Source organism: Euphorbia lathyris, chromosome 8 (assembly GCF_963576675.1).
Source record: "Euphorbia lathyris chromosome 8, ddEupLath1.1, whole genome shotgun sequence".
Taxonomy (NCBI): domain Eukaryota; kingdom Viridiplantae; phylum Streptophyta; class Magnoliopsida; order Malpighiales; family Euphorbiaceae; genus Euphorbia; species Euphorbia lathyris.
The window spans coordinates 2988387-3005898 of NC_088917.1; the positions used below are offsets into that span (position 1 = coordinate 2988387).

At 30.9% G+C, this 17512-nt stretch overlaps 2 non-coding genes across 2 annotated transcripts; both read right to left on the minus strand.

Moving 5' to 3' along the window:
• Nucleotides 1-7472: 7472 nt before the first annotated feature.
• Nucleotides 7473-7544, minus strand: TRNAM-CAU (transfer RNA methionine (anticodon CAU)). The gene has a single exon. It is a non-coding gene; the product is annotated as a tRNA-Met (tRNA).
• Nucleotides 7545-14795: 7251 nt separating this feature from the next.
• Nucleotides 14796-14875, minus strand: TRNAL-UAG (transfer RNA leucine (anticodon UAG)). The gene has a single exon. It is a non-coding gene; the product is annotated as a tRNA-Leu (tRNA).
• Between the last annotated feature and the right edge of the window lie 2637 nt (nt 14876-17512).

A 17512-nucleotide genomic window follows, 5' to 3' on the forward strand; every position in this document is an offset into this window, starting at 1 on the left:
GAATGTGTATTTTTTTGTTTCATTTTCAATATTTAGGATCTTTGTAAGTTTTTTATGTGTACTTTTTTTTTTAGTTTAAAGTAGTTTAATAAAATGTTGTTGTTTTTATTGACATTCAGATGTTGTGTAATTGTTCAAGTATATTTCTTTTTCTGCCAATGTTCCATTTTAGATTTTTTATATATTTTTTCGTATACAAATATTTAATAATAATAATAACATCAATTTTTTATTAAAGAAATTTCACTTGGAATGTAAAGAACACATATTGAAGTGTCATAATCTTAGGGACGTTAGAAAATAAGATTAATATAATAGACTTTCATCTAACAAATATAGTCGATTATATAATTTAATGTTGTAAATATGGAGACGCTTTTAAATTGAAACATTAACGTGTTTAAGACGTTATGAATATTTATGTGCCGTCAAAATTACAACGCTTCATTAAAATGTAGTGTAAATTTCATAAATTAAATATAAAGAAATTGGAAAAAAATTATGACGTTTAAAATATAATCGTTGGCAACATGACGACGTTTCTATGCAAAATGTCGTCGGATCTAATTTACCTACACAAGTTTTATGCGTTGTTAAATTTAACGACACGCGATTTAACGACACTTGTGAAGACACTTGAAAAAGCGTGGGTAAGCATTTAGAGACGTTGGAAATCATCGTTAAACTATAAATTTCAGCGTCGTAATAGACCATTTTTTTGTAGTGATATATATATATATATATTTATAAGTAAATTTCATTTTATAATTTATATATATATAATTTGATTTTAGTTATAGATGAATTTGAGTTTATTTGGTTAATAATAGTATATGGTTTGATAATTTGGAGAAATGAATTTGAAAAACGTAATTAAGAATTTAAAAGATTCCTTATGTTAATTATTAATTTCGGTGACTAAGCTTCAAATGAAGAAAAAAAAATTATTAAATTTTTTTAGTTAAGTTAATTGATTAATAAATGAATATTATCTGAATCCGTGATTTTTTTTTATCAAAATTCATCATCTCCTTGTTGCTAGCTTGTATATATAATAAATAAAGCAATCTTTAAGTATTATAAGAATTTGGTTGAAATATTGTGGTACAGATTTACAGTCCCTTTGATGTAAATAATGTCTTTAAGAAAGAAGCACTAGTCAAGTATTAAAGAGCACACAATCGATGGAAACGCAAGAACCACCAAAAGATAGAACCTTAAAAAGGATAAAAAAAAACTATAATTAGCACAATTTATATACAACCGATTATATATTTATAAAAAAATATTTATATAGAACTCATTTTAAGAAACCGGGAACCAAAGACATTGTGCTGTTTGATAAAACTGAAAATTAAGTACTGAAAAAATAAGTACTGAATTTTAAGTGTTGAATATTATAAGTACTGAAAATATTGAATTATATGAATTTATAAAAATATTCGTTGATAATGTTTAACTTAAAATGTTAAGTTAAATATTTTGACTTATTAAAATAAGTGATTTTTAACTTAATTAACTAATTTAAGCGGTGGAGAAACAACGTTATCAAACACACTTAAATTAAATAAGTGCTTAATATTTTAATTTAAGTAATTAAGTGTTTTACCAAACAAGCCTGCTTACTACTAATTGTAGTATAATAATTAATGAAGAACATAAGGTATTATAATGTGAGCTATTGTAATATCATTATAATATTCATTCTTAGATGTATTATCACTATAATATTTATTCTACTAAATTCAGGTTGAGAGTAATGTGAGCTAGGTGCTGTTTGATAAAACTGAAAATAAGTGCTGAAAATTAAGTGCTCAAAAAATAAGTATTGTAAGAGTCAAACAACAAATTCTTATTATGGTTAATTGGAAAAAAACACTCAACTTTGAATCATATTAACATTGTCTGGACTCCAAATTATTCTAAACTTAATTAATAATAATTAACATGAGTCAAAGCAATTTTTTTTATCGATTTTGATATATGCAGCCCTTAGGGCTGCATATAAGCATTAAATACAATGGAATATTTTTTTTTTGTATTTTCAAGATGTATATTTATTATGCATTGAACTTCTAAATACACCAAAAATCATTTAATGCAATCATAAATTCTTTTAAATTTTCTATATCTGCATTAATTTTTTATTTTTTATTTTTTGAAAAGATATCTGCATTTATTATTTCGACAGGTTATTTGTAACTGTGTTAGTAACAGAATAAAAGTTACAAATAACTCGTCGAAATAACACAGTTACGAATAACCTGTCAAAATGATTAAGTCTGACAGATAAAATTTACACACAAAAAACTGCATACAACCCATCAAAATACAATTAACTGCTTTATTTTATCGACGAACTTCCTTGGAATATCTGATGTGATACTCAAATAACTGTCAAATCAGTAAGTTCAAATTTTCTGTTGTGTAAGGATAAAATTGAATTTTCTTGACATTGTTAGGGGTAAAGTTGCACAAATTCATAGTTACGAGTAAATCTGCACTTTTATTCTGTTACTACACAGTTACAAATAATCTGTCGAAATAATAAATTCAGATATCTTTTGAAAAAATAAAATATAAAAAATTAATGCAGAAATAGAAAATATAAAAGAATTTATGATTGCATTTAATGATTTTGGGTGTATTTAAAAGTTCAATGCATAATAAATATATATCTTGAAAATACAAAAGAATATCCTATTATATTTAATGCTTATATGCAGCCCTAAAGGCTGCATATATCAAAACCGTTTTTTTATTCTGAACTTAATCGACAATAATTAACCGAAACTAATTGTTTTAATTGATTATTCTCTTGTATAGGTATCTATCTATACTATATATAATAGCAGAAGCAGAGAGAAATAAGGATAAGTGTTTTAGATGCCTTTTTGATGAGTTGTCAACGTAGTAAAAAATCAAGATTAAAAAGATTTAATTAATAAAAAATAACATAATTATATTTATAATAAATTAAACAATTACTAGCCAATTACTTAAAATAATAAAAGAAAGTAAGAGTTACGGGAAGATGAAAAAACACAAAGCAAAGGAAATACAAAAGTCACAAATAAACTTCTATATAAAGCATTATATGTAGTATTCCGCCATTATATTCATTGGTCATTATAGATAGTATTATATTTCTGAAGGTAATTATTCGATTTTTTTCATATGTTGTAGTTATTTTGTTCTCAATTGTGTTGTTGTTTTATTTTTATTAAGCAGTAGTTGTTATGGTTTTATCTTTCAGATCAATTTCTGTCGTTACCCAGGTTCTATACCTCTCACTACCTTATCCATGTTTTTCTTTTTTAACTGATATCTCCAATTGAAGAAATCCGATAGAAATAGAAGATGCATGAACAACTAAAATCGGAAAACACAAAAGTGTCAAAAATCACAAAGCAGAGAGAAATAAGGAGAAGTGTTTTAGAGGCCTTTTTGATGAGTTGTCAACGTAGTAAAAAATCAAGATTAAAAAGATTTAATTAATAAAAAAATAACAGAATTATATTTATAATAAATTAAACAATTACTAGCCCATTAATTAAAGTAATAAAAGAAAGTAAGAGTTACGGGAAGATGAAAAAACACAAAGCAAAGGAAATCCAAAAGTCACAAATAAACTTTTATATAAAGCATGATATGTAGTATTCCGCCATCATATTCATTGGTCATGATAGATATTATTATATTTCTGAAGGTAATTATTCGATTTTTTTCATATGTTGTAGTTATTTTGTTCTCAATTGTGTTGTTGTTTTATTTTTATTAAGCAATAGTTGTTATGGTTTCATCTTTCAGATCCATTTCTGTCGTTACCCAGGTTCTATACCTCTCGCTACCTTATCCATGTTTTTCTTTTTTATTTGTATTTTTTTAACTGATATCTCCAATTGAAGAAATCCGATAGAAATAGAAGATACATGAACAACTAAAATCGGAAAACACAAAAGTGTCAAAAATCACAAGAAATTCTTACGTTTCTCAAGGTAATTATTTGCTTTTTTTTCATATGTTGTAGTTATTTTTGTTCTCAATTGTGTTATTGTTTTATTTTTATTAAACAATAGTTGTTATAGTTTCATCTTTCAGAGATGAAATTCCATTTCTATCGTTACCCAGATTCCATACCTCCCGCTACCTTATCCATGTTTTATTTTTTATTTGTCTTTTTTTTTCAAAATGACTAAAATAAAGATTTTGTATATTTGCATTCTTTTTTAGTATATGTTGCTAGGTGTTATCGTTTCGATTGTTAACTGTAACTAAATTTAGATTTTTCGGCTTTATATGAATTCAAATTTTAGCTTTAATTGAAGTTAGATTAATTTTTCTAATTCAAAACCTGTTGAAATCCACTCATTTTTTTAGTTTAAGTTTATCTAACTGATATGGATTGTATTTTTTTTATGCATTTTGATACAAATAGATATAAAGTTTCACACAATAGTTGTTCATTGAAGTTTGAGACATATTGAATAAACTATTAAAGAGATATTGAAATATTATACTTACAATGAAGTTTATTTCAATTATAAATTATGTCATATTATTATTATTATTATTATCAAAAAGTTATTTTTTCTCAATTCTTTAGACAAAGAGATTGTAAGCGTCTAATTCACTTGATAAGATGTTTATTTTTGAAGAATTTGGATTATGCTAGATACGAATTCAAAATGAAGGTAAATAAAAATAAATTTTGATGCTCAAAATCCTAAAAATGTACATTAATTATGTGATATTGAGATAATTGCTTTTGCAATATTAGCATATATAGTTTTTAACTATTATATTATGGTTTGTACAAAATTGTTAGTATTTCAAGAGTTTTTAACATATGAAAATGAAACATGGTCATATGACAAGTTGTTGGAAAATATTAATTAAAAAAAGTTATTATTTGAATCTCTTCAAATTCTCAAATGTTGAGCATAATAATTCTAATTAATAGAATTAATTTCACATATTAATTATGAAACGTTTTTTTTGGTACTGAGTGGACTTAATACTTCATTAGGAAAAAATAAAAATTTTAATTAATGGGCAAAAAATATTTCCACTCTCCTATTTATATGCTTACATCTTAACATAGTCTTGATCACATGCACCTTAATGAGCATGTAGAATTTGCTAATTCACCGTTAGATTTAGGGTTATTATAATCCTAAGGTGAAGATTTAGGCTTATTATAATCTTCACCTTAGGATTATAATAAGCCTATATCTAACGGTGAATGAGCAAATTCTACATGCTCATTAAGGTGCATGTGATCAAGACTGGATATATGAATTTTCACATGCACCTTGATGAGAGGAAGATAGTTCTTTCCTAATTATCTTTTTTGTCCATTCATTTTTGTTTTCTATTCTTTTATTTGTTTTTCTTGCTTACAAAATTCAAGAATATATAATTATTAGAAAATATTAATGATAAGTGATATCTGTGATATAGTGAAAGAATGAAGAACAAATTGATTGAATGTTTTCATGAGATATTACGAGATGAAAATCGGAGAAATCATCACATTAAGCTGATTCAATTGGATATATTGGATTATTGTAGCAGAATGAATAATTGAATTCGAATACTTGGTGATCATGAAATTCCATCAAGCGAGATGATTATCATCAAGATGAATTTGACTAATTCTTATGAATTTTATTTTTTTTATATGTAACATATTGACTTAATAAAGTTTCTTCATGTGCAACATTAGAAAAATATTGATTGTAATAGTTTATAGCATAATAATATATTGATGTTGCTTCCATTTTAACATAGATTGTAATTCTTTTGTATCGTAGATATAATATTTAATTTTAATTGTCTTTTGTATCGTAAATATAATATTTAATTTTAATTGTAGTTTAATTCAATTTTTGGTTTTTTATTATATTCTAATATATTTCTTAATTAATCTCTAATTTTATTATTATTGTTTCATAGAATTCCAAAATATGAAAATGTATTAAATTTACTAAAAAGTACAATTCATTGAATTTTGTAAAAATAAATAAATCATTCACCTTTAATTAAAATTCTATAAAAAAATATATTAATTTCAAATATACATAATATAAAAAAATTATAGCATGATATAAAATTACTTAAAAGTAAATATATTAATTTATTTATTTATCTAAATTATATAAAAGTTTCGCATCCCGTGCATCGCACGGGTTTTCGACTAGTTAGTTAATTAATTTAAAACTAAAAGTAGTATATATTGTATTTCGGTTTTATTCGAACCAAAGCGAACCGAAAACCAAACTACCTTGAAAATTAGGACCAAGCCAAACTAAAATATAATTCGGTCCAGTTTGATTCGGTTTTTCCGGTCCGATTTTTTCAGTTTTTAGGTTTTCGGTTTGGTTCTGCTCACCCCTAGCAGTCCATATACTTTGTTTTCAAACATAGTGAGGATAGCGTGAACCTAATGTGTAGTCTTCAACAAAAAAATAATAATGTGTATATATTAACGTGTGTGCAATAAAGAATATTAATATTGATTATGGTTTTGCTTTTATGACAGTTCATTTTTATTCAATTGGGTTGGCATTGATAAATAGGGCATAGGCTCAAGTTTTATGATAGCGTATAAATTATCAGTACTGAATTATTATTAAGGAAAAAACATTCTCGTTATTTTGATTTTAGTGTATTGAATTTCTAACATTTTCTTTTAATATATTTAGTTTTTAAGTTTTTGTGACATTAAATCATTAGTGTTACAAATTAAGATTGGTTTGAGTGGTTATGTGCTCCAAGTCGTTTAAGCTAGATCTCGAGTTCGAGTTCTAGTGTATGTAGAAAGCTTTAATGGGGAGATGATCCACCTAAAGAGCGGCTGACAAGCCTCGAACCGAAAAATCAAACAAACTATAAAAAAATCATCAGTGACGAGAAAATCGATTTTTAATATAAAACTCAGTTAACATTACGTTATTAATTTTGCATGCGTTCGAAATTTGTACTTTAACAGTTTGAAAACAAATTTTTATTCGTGTGATGCGATTATAGAAAAACTGAAAATCTATTTCGAACGGTAAAACATACAATTTCAGACATTGATGGAGACCGTAATATTTTTTTTCTAAAAGGATGGAGACCATAATTATTCGTGCTAAAACATAACTTTAGAGCTTTTGTTCTTGTTCTGTAAAGTTGATGAATATAATATATTTGATATTTTAATAACAAATCAGAGTGGCGCAGCGGAAGCGTGGTGGGCCCATAACCCACAGGTCCTAGAATCGAAACCTGGCTCTGATATGGTTTGGTCAAAATCGAGCCTTACACATGAGGTTATTTGCAAAATCAAACTTTTTAATTTCTCTAAATCACTGCCTTTTGGCCAAACCAACGTAATAAAAATTATTAAGTTTCCAAACTTCACAAATCACATACTTTTGTTTGTAATTTTTAAACCACGGAGATGCCTTTGAAAAAAGGTCAAACCATATCAGAGCCAGGTTTCGATCCTGGGACCTGTGGGTTATGGGCCCACCACGCTTCCGCTGCGCCACTCTGATTTGTTATTGAAATATCAAATATATCATATTCATCAACTTTACAGAAAAAGAACAAAAGCTCCAAAGTTATGCTTTAGCACGAATAATTATGGTCTCCATCCTTTTAGGAAAAAAAAAATTACGGTCTCCATCAATGTCTGAAATTGTATGTTTTACAGTTCAAAATAGATTTTTAGTTTTTCTATAATCACATCACATGAATAAAAATTTGTCTTCAAACTGTTAAAGATACAAATTTCGAACGCATGCAAAATTAATAACGTAATGTTAACTGAGTTTTATATTAAAAATCGATTTTCTTGTCACTGGTGTTTTTTTTACAGTTTGTCTGATTTTTCGATTCGAGGCTTGTCTGTCGCCCTTTAGGTGGATCATCTCCCCATTAAAGCTTTCTACATACACTAAAACTCGAACTCGAGATCTAGCTTAAACGACTTGGAGCCCATGACACTCAAACCAATCTTAATTGGTAACATTAATGAATTAATGTCACCAAAACTTAAAAACTAAATATATTAAAAGAAAATGTTAGAAATTCAATATACTAAAATCAAAATAACGAGAATGTTTTTTTCCTTAATAATAATTCAGTACTGATAATTTATACGGTACCATAAAACTTGAGCCTTTGCCCTATTTATCAATGCCAAGCCAATTGAATGAAAATGAACTGTCATAAAAGCAAAACCATAATCAACATTAATATTTTTTATTGCACACACGTTAATATATACACATTAATTTTTTTTGTTGAAGACTACACAATAGGTTTATGCTATCCTCACTATGTTTGAAAACAAAGTATATGAACTTTGTTTTCTTAACCAATAATATAAGTATATTACATTCAATTCTTTTAAAACTGTATAATGTATTACTTACTACTCTCTCTACTGGTCACTTCTAATTTCTCTTTCTCTTTCTCTTCTCTCAATCGTGGTTGTATGCGAAGTTACTATTCTTGCACCTTTGTCACCGACTTCTATTCCACTAGGCTTTTCTTTCTTCTTCTCCTCTACACACATTTTCGACTTCAACATCATTTACATTTAGATTACATCACTAATTTCAATAATTCTCAACTGTGGGCACCAGTTTGAAGGATTGAAGGAAGAAGAAATAGGCTTCTCTTTCTACTTCTCCTCTACACATCCATCTTTAACTTCAACGGCTAAACCTCCATATTTCACATTCAGATTCCATCGTCAATTTCAGTAATTCTCAAGTTTGACTTGAAGGAAGAAGATAATGGTTGCTTTCATGATTTTAACAACCGACGTGTAAACAACCAAAAAAGGTGAGCAATTTGAGCAGTTGATTTTAATCCTAGGGATTTTATTTATATTGAAATTGAATGTACAATCAATCTTTTTTTTTTTTGGAGAGTGGACTTAGTAAGTTCAATAGGGCCTCATTTAGATTGAAATTGGATGTTCAATAGGGGCTTCATCTAGATTGAAATTTAAGGTTTAGTAGGTTTAATAGGGACTTCAAGTAGTGTGCATGTTCCATCCTTGATACTAAATTCCTCCATTTCAGGAACTTGGTCTAGACGAAATTTTGTTCATTTTCATTTTCTTCTTCTTTTGTATTGGTGATTATAGGTTTTTTCTATCAATTTATTCTTTTCACGAGTCCTTATTTTGTAAAATTATCTCTTATATCAAATAAAAGCTTTCATATTCTCATGCGTAAATTGTACTCATGCTTTCATTGGTGTCTGGATTTATATTGCCCATCCCATATAGTTTGTTACTTGCACTTAATTCAAATTATTTGCTGAGTACTTGTTTCAATTTATATGTGTTATTTGTTATGGAGAATCTATGTTTCCAATTCAATTTGTTAAACTAGTACAAACTTTTAAGCCCTGTCCTATTAAGTAGACTAGTAGCTAGTGAGACCCTCTTCCTTTGTATTAATGTAGTTAACGGGTCCATTGGAACAGTCTATGAAACCTCACAGCTTTCAGCCAAATGAATTCACTCTTGAATCAGAAAGTGAAACTTAGCTACTCATAATGAAAATAACTCAACAATACAATAGAAAATCTATAAACCTAGTTCTCCTCTTTAGGGAATGTTAAGTCTCTATTTATAGGGGAAAACCTAAGAAGAAAGACTAAAATATCCATAAGAGATAAGGAAAGAAACTAAATCTCTAATTAATTAATGATTAAATTAGAGATAATAAAAAATATTCAAATCCTAAATAAAAGAAAATACAACTAAATAAGATAATATCCCCAAATCAAATCTGCAAACATGTTTTTTTTCTCTTCCAAAGTCATTCAACCACTTGCTCATGCCTTAACTGAAGTTGGATGCAACTTTCCAATTACAACTTAATTTGTGACAAGACATGCCCAAACCTTAACTTAAACTGGTCTCTGATTGGTAAATACTCCAAAATGCTGCATAATGTAATAAATTTCCAGATTTTTCACCAAACATGTAAACTTTCTCTCAAAATAAAATATGAGATACAAAATATTAATTAAACACCAAATATTTCCAATTTACATAGAATAAGGTAGAAAGTAACAAGACTAAAATATTCTTATCAACCATCCTTCAACTATTTCAGTCAATGCCTCTTCTTGAACTTCGTCAAGTTCAATCACGCTTCCTATTTAGGATCTAATCTATCCGATGCTATGCATTTAACATATGCTGAACATTCCCAAATTCTCATAAAAGATAAACTAAATTTCTTTCCAATGAGCAATTCAAATGGAGTAGAACTGGCAGATTTGGTGGGTACTCAGTTCAAGGTAAATAAGGCAGTTTCTAAGGCGTAGCCCCAGAATGTCTTTGGAAAAGAGGTCACGCTCATCATGGATCGTACCATATCTAATAGAGTATGATTTCTTATTTCAGATACATCATTGTGCTATAGTGTATATGGAGGAGTCCAATGTGAGCGAATGCTATGTTCGTTCAGATAATTCAAGAAATCAATGGAAATATATTCTTCAACTCGATTTGATCGAAGTACTTTAATATTCTTTCTTGTTTGTTTTTCTACTTCATTCTTGAAGCATTTGAATTTCTCAAAGGATGGTTCATCAAGTAGACAAATCCATATCTAGTATGATCATCTATGAAGCTAATAAAGTAACTGAATCCTCATATTGTTTGTGTTGACATAAGACCACATAGATCTGAATGTATTAATCTTAGAATGTCTGGTGCACACTCTCCTTTATTTCTAAATGGAGTCTTTTCCATCTTTCCGTCTAAACAAGAGTCATATGTACCCATTGATTCACAATTAATTCAGTCTATAAGTCCATCTTGATATAGCTTAGACATATGTCCCTTATCTATATGGTCTAGGCAACAATGCCACAAGTAAATTGAATTATATGTTCTTTGTCTTTTGGTATCAATTGTGTAAATAGAAACTTTATCATCCAATACATAAATTCCATTCAATGATATTCTTGAAAGATAGCAAATCACAATTCTATGGAAAATAAAACTTGAATTCTTAATTGAAACTGTAAAACCATCATCCACAAGAAACTATAGATATAATGTTATGAGATATATCGGGAACATATAAACAGTTTCCTCAATTCTATTACAAGTCCAGATGGTAATGTTAAGAAATAATCTCCAATTGCGAGAGTATCAACTCTTGCTCTGTTTCCAACTCGCAAATTTATGGCTCCTTCTTGAGATTCCTAGTCTGCTTTAGTTCCTGCATATTTGTACAAATATAAGATCTACATCCAATATCTAATACCCAAGACTCACACTATGAAATTGAGTTTATTTCAATATAGAACATACCAGATGTAGAAGCACCTCCTTTTCCCTTCTTGGGGGAGTATATGTACTCTTTATAGTTCCTCTTCCAATTCTCTTATTTACAATAATATTGGTATTCTCCTTTGGCCTTTTTAGTGACTTGCTTGCCTTTAGCTTGATTTGGTTTAAAGCCCTCGATCTTCTTGGAATCTTTGGAATTGGGAAACCTCCTTTTTCGCTAGTTAGACCCCTGAATAAGAAGTGTAGACATCACATTCTCTTTCTTTAGATTGGGCTCAACTGACTTGAGCATATTCAAGAGCTCTTCAGGAAAGATCTATAAGTCATTCATCTGATAGTTCATGATGAACTCTGAATAACTCTCTAAGAGGGACTACAGAACTAAGTCGACACTTAATTCATGATCCATCACAAATCCAATACTAGGAAGCTTGGTGATGTAACCAATCATCATGACACAAATTTCCACAACAGAAGAACCTTCTTATATCTTGGAGTGAAACAACAACTTTACTATCTCATAACGTTCGCATCGAGTCTGTTTCTCAAACAGCTCCTTTAAGTACATATTGAGATAGAAGTGAAGTTGCTTTGGGTATGTCTAGAAGAGGCCCATCACCCATATTTTCTTTGTTGATGATATCTTATTATTTTTAGAAGCTTATATTTATGCTTCCAATATACTTATTTCTCCTAACGTGTCTAAGGTTCTGAGTGATAACCTTAGTGAAGCTTTAGGTGTTTTGATTTCATATGATCTTAGGAGGTATCTTTTATGTGATTGTTTGGTGTGGTTGGAGATCAAAAATTGATCATGTGTTGGGAGATGATGAATTTTCTCATAATAAGAAGATTGATTGTATTATATCCTAATGTAAAGATTTCTCTGGAGCTTTTCTTATTTCTAAAAAGTACTTCTCTTTAAACTAAAAGGAGGCTATGGTTAAATGGCATCTTCTTGATAGAGATTGGGTTAAGGTAAATTCGGTGGCTCGAGGATGTTAACTGTGATTGTAAAGGCATTCGATTGGGTATTTGCAGTGGAGATTAAAGGCCTTTAATTTGGACTAAGTCCACCTGGGTGAAGGTTTGCAGAAAAGTTCTGGATAGCTTTCATTGTGTGTTTAATGATCACTATCTTATGCATGGAACTTAAGACATTGTTGGAATTTTAAGCATAGATACATTCTGGGAAGGAAATAGAGAAGTGCAGTGGTGAATACAGGATTACTTGGTTGGAGAGGCCGATTTTACACGTGCATTTGTAAAAAGAAAAAAAATTGCTAAATCGAAAATTTTTGTTGTATATATGCGTGTTATACTTTGAATGGTCAAGAACCAATTTTTAACTACTAATGTACAATTTTCCAAAATTAAGCTAGATTTCGTTTAAGTGTCCTAACATGTAAAAGAAAATTGTATTTAGGGAGGGCCGAACAGGTAAAAAAAATAAAAAAAATTTGATTTAAGAGGGCCTACCAGCTTAAAAAAATTATTAATTTGGATTTAAAGAGGGCCTACCAGACCAAAAAAAATTAGAAATTTGGATTTAGGGGGGTCTAACAGGATAAAAAAATTTAAAAATTTGGATTTAGAGAGACCTAACAGTCCCAAAAAAATTAGAAATTTGGATTTAGAGAGGCCTAAGAGGCCCAAAAAATTAGAAATTTAGATTTAGGGAATACCTAACAGGCACAAAATATTGAAATTTTGAATTTTGGACAAGCTTAGCACTTAATGAGCCATTTTGAAGGGCTAATTTAACATCCCGATATTTTTTTTAAACAGGGAGGCCGAAATTACCCGAGGCCAATGTAGTTCTGGCAGCCGGAGGGGCCCGGGTCATCCTGTCTACGCCCCTGGAGAAGTGTATGGATGGTGAATTACGCTTGAGAATTGTTATTTAGGATATAGGAGGAGCTTCCTACATATCTCCAATATATTTTGTTTGAAGAAATATGTGACAGGGTGGGTCAATTAATTTAGCGACTCTATGTTTATCTTTCATTTTTTTTTCTCGGCTTAATGCGTTTGTCTCACTGAACCTGACCTAAAAAATGGATTTGTCTTCTAAGCTTACAAAGTGTATCGTTAGTCTTTAGACTTAATTACACTGATATATTGCTCCTTAAACTTGTTGAAAATATACATTTTAATTTATCTAATTCCTCTTTGCTCTGCCACATGGAGTTATAGGGTTAATAAAGTTTAAAAGATCAATTTAAAGCAAGTTCAAGAGGCAAACGAGATATTTTGTAAATTTAACGAACCAAGTGTTTTTTTTTCTAAATTCAGGAGCTCCTGATGTATGTTTTACAAATTTAAATTTGATAAGTATAAAATTCAATTAATTCTTGACTGAATAAAGAAGAACCAATTAATTAGAGAATGAAGGAGTTAGAAACTATATTATTGTTAGGGTAATGTACAAAAAAAAAACCTTGTGGTTTGACCTTTTCACATACAGTCTCATGGCTTTAAAACTTACAAACATGGAGCTATGGTTTGTGCAGTTTGCAAACTCAAACATTCGTCAAAAAAATATTGTCATAATTTACCCGAAAAGTGAGCGATTTAGACAAGTATGATTCTGCAAATTATCTCATATTGAATTTGAAAATTAACTAAACTACAAGTATTTTTTGACCGAAAAATTGACTTACTAATCCTTAACTACAAACTTCACAAACCATGGATCATTGTTTGCAAGTTTTTAAACCATGAGACTATGTTTGCAATCAGACAAACCACAAAGATTTTTGTATTTTATCCTTATTGTTAAGAGAGAATTTATGAAATAAATTTAGGAGGCCCCGTATTGTGTTGTTGTTGAGAGACAGTAATTGATAAAAAAAGGTAGTGTGTTTGTCAATATATAATTACTATTAAATTCAAGTTATGAATAATAATTATTTATATGAATATTTGTTTAACTATTGATATCTCAATAATTATTATATTATAATTAAAATAAGTTTCGGATTGGAGGCCCCTTTAGATAGGAGGCTTTGGGCGGATACTGGACATGCTCCCAAACATCATTGAACTTTATTTTGTTTTGAATAAAAGGTATTGAATTTTTATTTTTTTATATAGTTCGGTTCGAGGATCTTCAGACACCCTTTAAGTGGATTCTTTCCCAATCAAAACTTTTTGCATACACTATTAAGTCACTTTACTGACATAATTTTGATGTTTGCTGACAGAAATTTCCGCCAGCAAACATATATTTTCTTGTAGTGATCTAAGTAAAAAAGAAATAAAAAATTTCCTCTTGTAGGATCTATTGCCCCATTGAATTTCTTAGAGTGATAAATTTTAATTTGTCTAAAATTAATCATATGCTATCATGTATATTTAAGTAATTAATCATGTCACTTTAAGCAAGTTACAAAATAAGATAGTTTGTAAATTTAGAATATCAATCAATTTTTTTTTTTGTTACCAAAAAAACTGAAAAATGATTAATTAATGATGACAGCTGTGGGATTTGACCCCACGCCCTTTCGGACCAGAGCCTAAATCTGGCGCCTTAAACCACTCGGCCAAACTGTCTTTGTTTCTAATAGATTATTATTGGTTGCTTAATCCTATTAATTCGTGATTAACGACGGTTTGTTATATATTTTAATGTGTTACTTATTATATATCTAATCTTAACAAACAAAAAGTGTACGCGCGTAGGTGTATATTTAGCCCATGCCCCCTCCCCCATGAAACAATCTTGTATTCACCAGTGACCTAATTTTATCACCATGATCGCCTAGTTTCTATCATCTATTCTCCATTTTTTACTAATTTTCCTTCATTCCTCTTCATTGTTTTTATAATGGAAAGCTTCAAATTACATCTTCTAACCACATCGTAGAAAGCATCCACTGGAAAAAGCGCCATTAGTAACTGATAGCGCGACGCCTAGTGTGAGCTTTTCTTATGACGATTAAATGTGTATTACGGTGAATGCGCTATGAATGTGATCTTTTAAATGTTCTTAACTCTACTAGACGCTACGACTACTTAGGGGCAAGTGTACCCCGTCGTATCAAGTAATAATCCGGTTAAGACCGGGTATCGAATCCACGGGATTTATAATTACAAGTATTAGACGACTCGGTTTCGTATGTTATTTAAGCGGCGATTACTTTGGGGGTGAAGTAAGATAAAACTACACACTATCCTAACTATTGGCGACTCAGATTTGTGTAGCTAAAACCCTATGAAGTGGGATGAATATCGATAAGTTATAACCACGATAAATAATGACTCTAAATGTTTACGGATAATAATTTACTCTTGTAAAGACGACTAAGTGTAGTGGGATCAACCCGTGAAGCACTTAGACTACGTAATTCCTAGTCAAGGCATGTCTAATGCGGGGGAATTAGAAACTATGGCCCGTAAGTTCCGTGGTTTGTCAATTCCTACGGTTTCTGGTTTGTCACTTCCGGTAGGGCAACACCTATATAACTCCCTAAAGATAACCCGAATGGCATCGGAAATCGCGTTCTCCTACACAATAATCAATTATCAATATCAAATCAAGTAGCAAACACTAACACGTAGAGGGAAATAGAGATTATAAATCATGAAATTATAAATATGAAATGTGTATAAATGGAATACAACCAAGCCTAGTACATAGGAAGAGTATAAGCTAATTAGCACGTAAAAGGGGAGAATCCGCCCTTGAAACTAGCTAACCGGACTCAAAGCCGTCTCCTAGGTCGTGGAGGTGGAACTCTCGAGCTTGGTGACGAATGGTGGAGCGGAACTTCGATGGAATGCCGAAACAACCGAACAAGCTCTCGAGGTGGAGAGTTTAGCTACAAAAACTGAATCTACACTACAACAAGTAACAAAACAAGTATAGTTTGCTCTCTAGTGTGTAATTATTTCTTGGTTGGTGTCCAAATGAAGTTCAAGAGCTTCCTATTTATAGACATCAAGCAAGGGCAATGTTGTAATTTCACAAAGTACAAGTATGGAGCAACATTATTTGGTGCAGAAATCCCATGATACGCCCCGCGTAAGGTGGTCTACGCCCCGCGTAAATGCCCATTCCGTCAGAAATCTCCTATATGTGGACCAATTCCGTGTCTAATTGTCTCAAACACGCCCTGCGTAGCTAAAGTACGCCCCGCATGTTTGAGTCTCTGAAGTTTTATTGCTTGAATTGGAGCTTTTACGCCGTGCGTAGCTGAAGTACGCCCCTGCGTAAAAGGTGTTTTTATTGTTTTTAGAGTCAGAGATTCAAATACGCGGGGCGCAGGAACAGGGGGCTGATAGGGGTCAAAAACCCCTATCTTTGGGTACGGTTTTAGGACGGGTTTTAGAGTTATTTAGTTAATAAGCGAGCAATTCTCGCATTTAAATGCTTTTGTGTGAGTTAGTTAGAAATTGGGAACGTTCTATTTACTTTTCGTCGTTTGGGCTCGTTTTATGATCAATTTAGGCAAATACGGCCGAAATAGCATGCATAGTATAATTCCGTTATCTTTTGAAGCTAATTGGTCCGTCAAAAGTCGCACCAAACGAAGCATTTGCTCAAAATAAGCGATTGAGGGATCAATTTAGCTTTCGAACTAATGTTATCTGGAGTTTCTATACGTGCGCAGGTGTAAGTTCGGGCAAAAAAGGACATAAAGGATACTCGGCAAGAATCGGGCGCGTTCCGAGCGAAAACCCTCAGCGAGCAGGGCCCCGTGGGCCATTTCTGCTCGCCGAGCAGGCCCCTAGAGGCCTGCTCGCCGAGCAGGCCGCCAGAGGCCTGCTCGCCGAGTAGGAGCCTGCTCGCCGAGCAGGCCGCCAGGCGCCTGCTCGGCGAGCAGGGGGCTGCTCGTCGCGAGCAGCCCTGCGGGAATTGGTCAAAAAGACCAATTCCTCCCCCACGAAGCCACGATTGACCCCACGTCTTCCTACACCAACAAGGACACGAAAATAGGTCAAAAAGGAGGCCCGAGCCGCGTCTATAAATAGGATGTTTCCATTGTAATTTAGACATCTTTCATTTTTGTAAATTATCTTAGCTTTCCCCTTGTAATTCCTCTCCATCTCCTCCATCTTCTCCAACTTCCATTGAAGCTCCTTCAAAGCTTTTTCTCGAGGAATTATCAAGGTCCGTCCTTAAGATTAAGTCACCGGCTGCAGAGTAAATAAGTTCCCTGAAAGGGATTTTTGTATCTCCTTTTATCT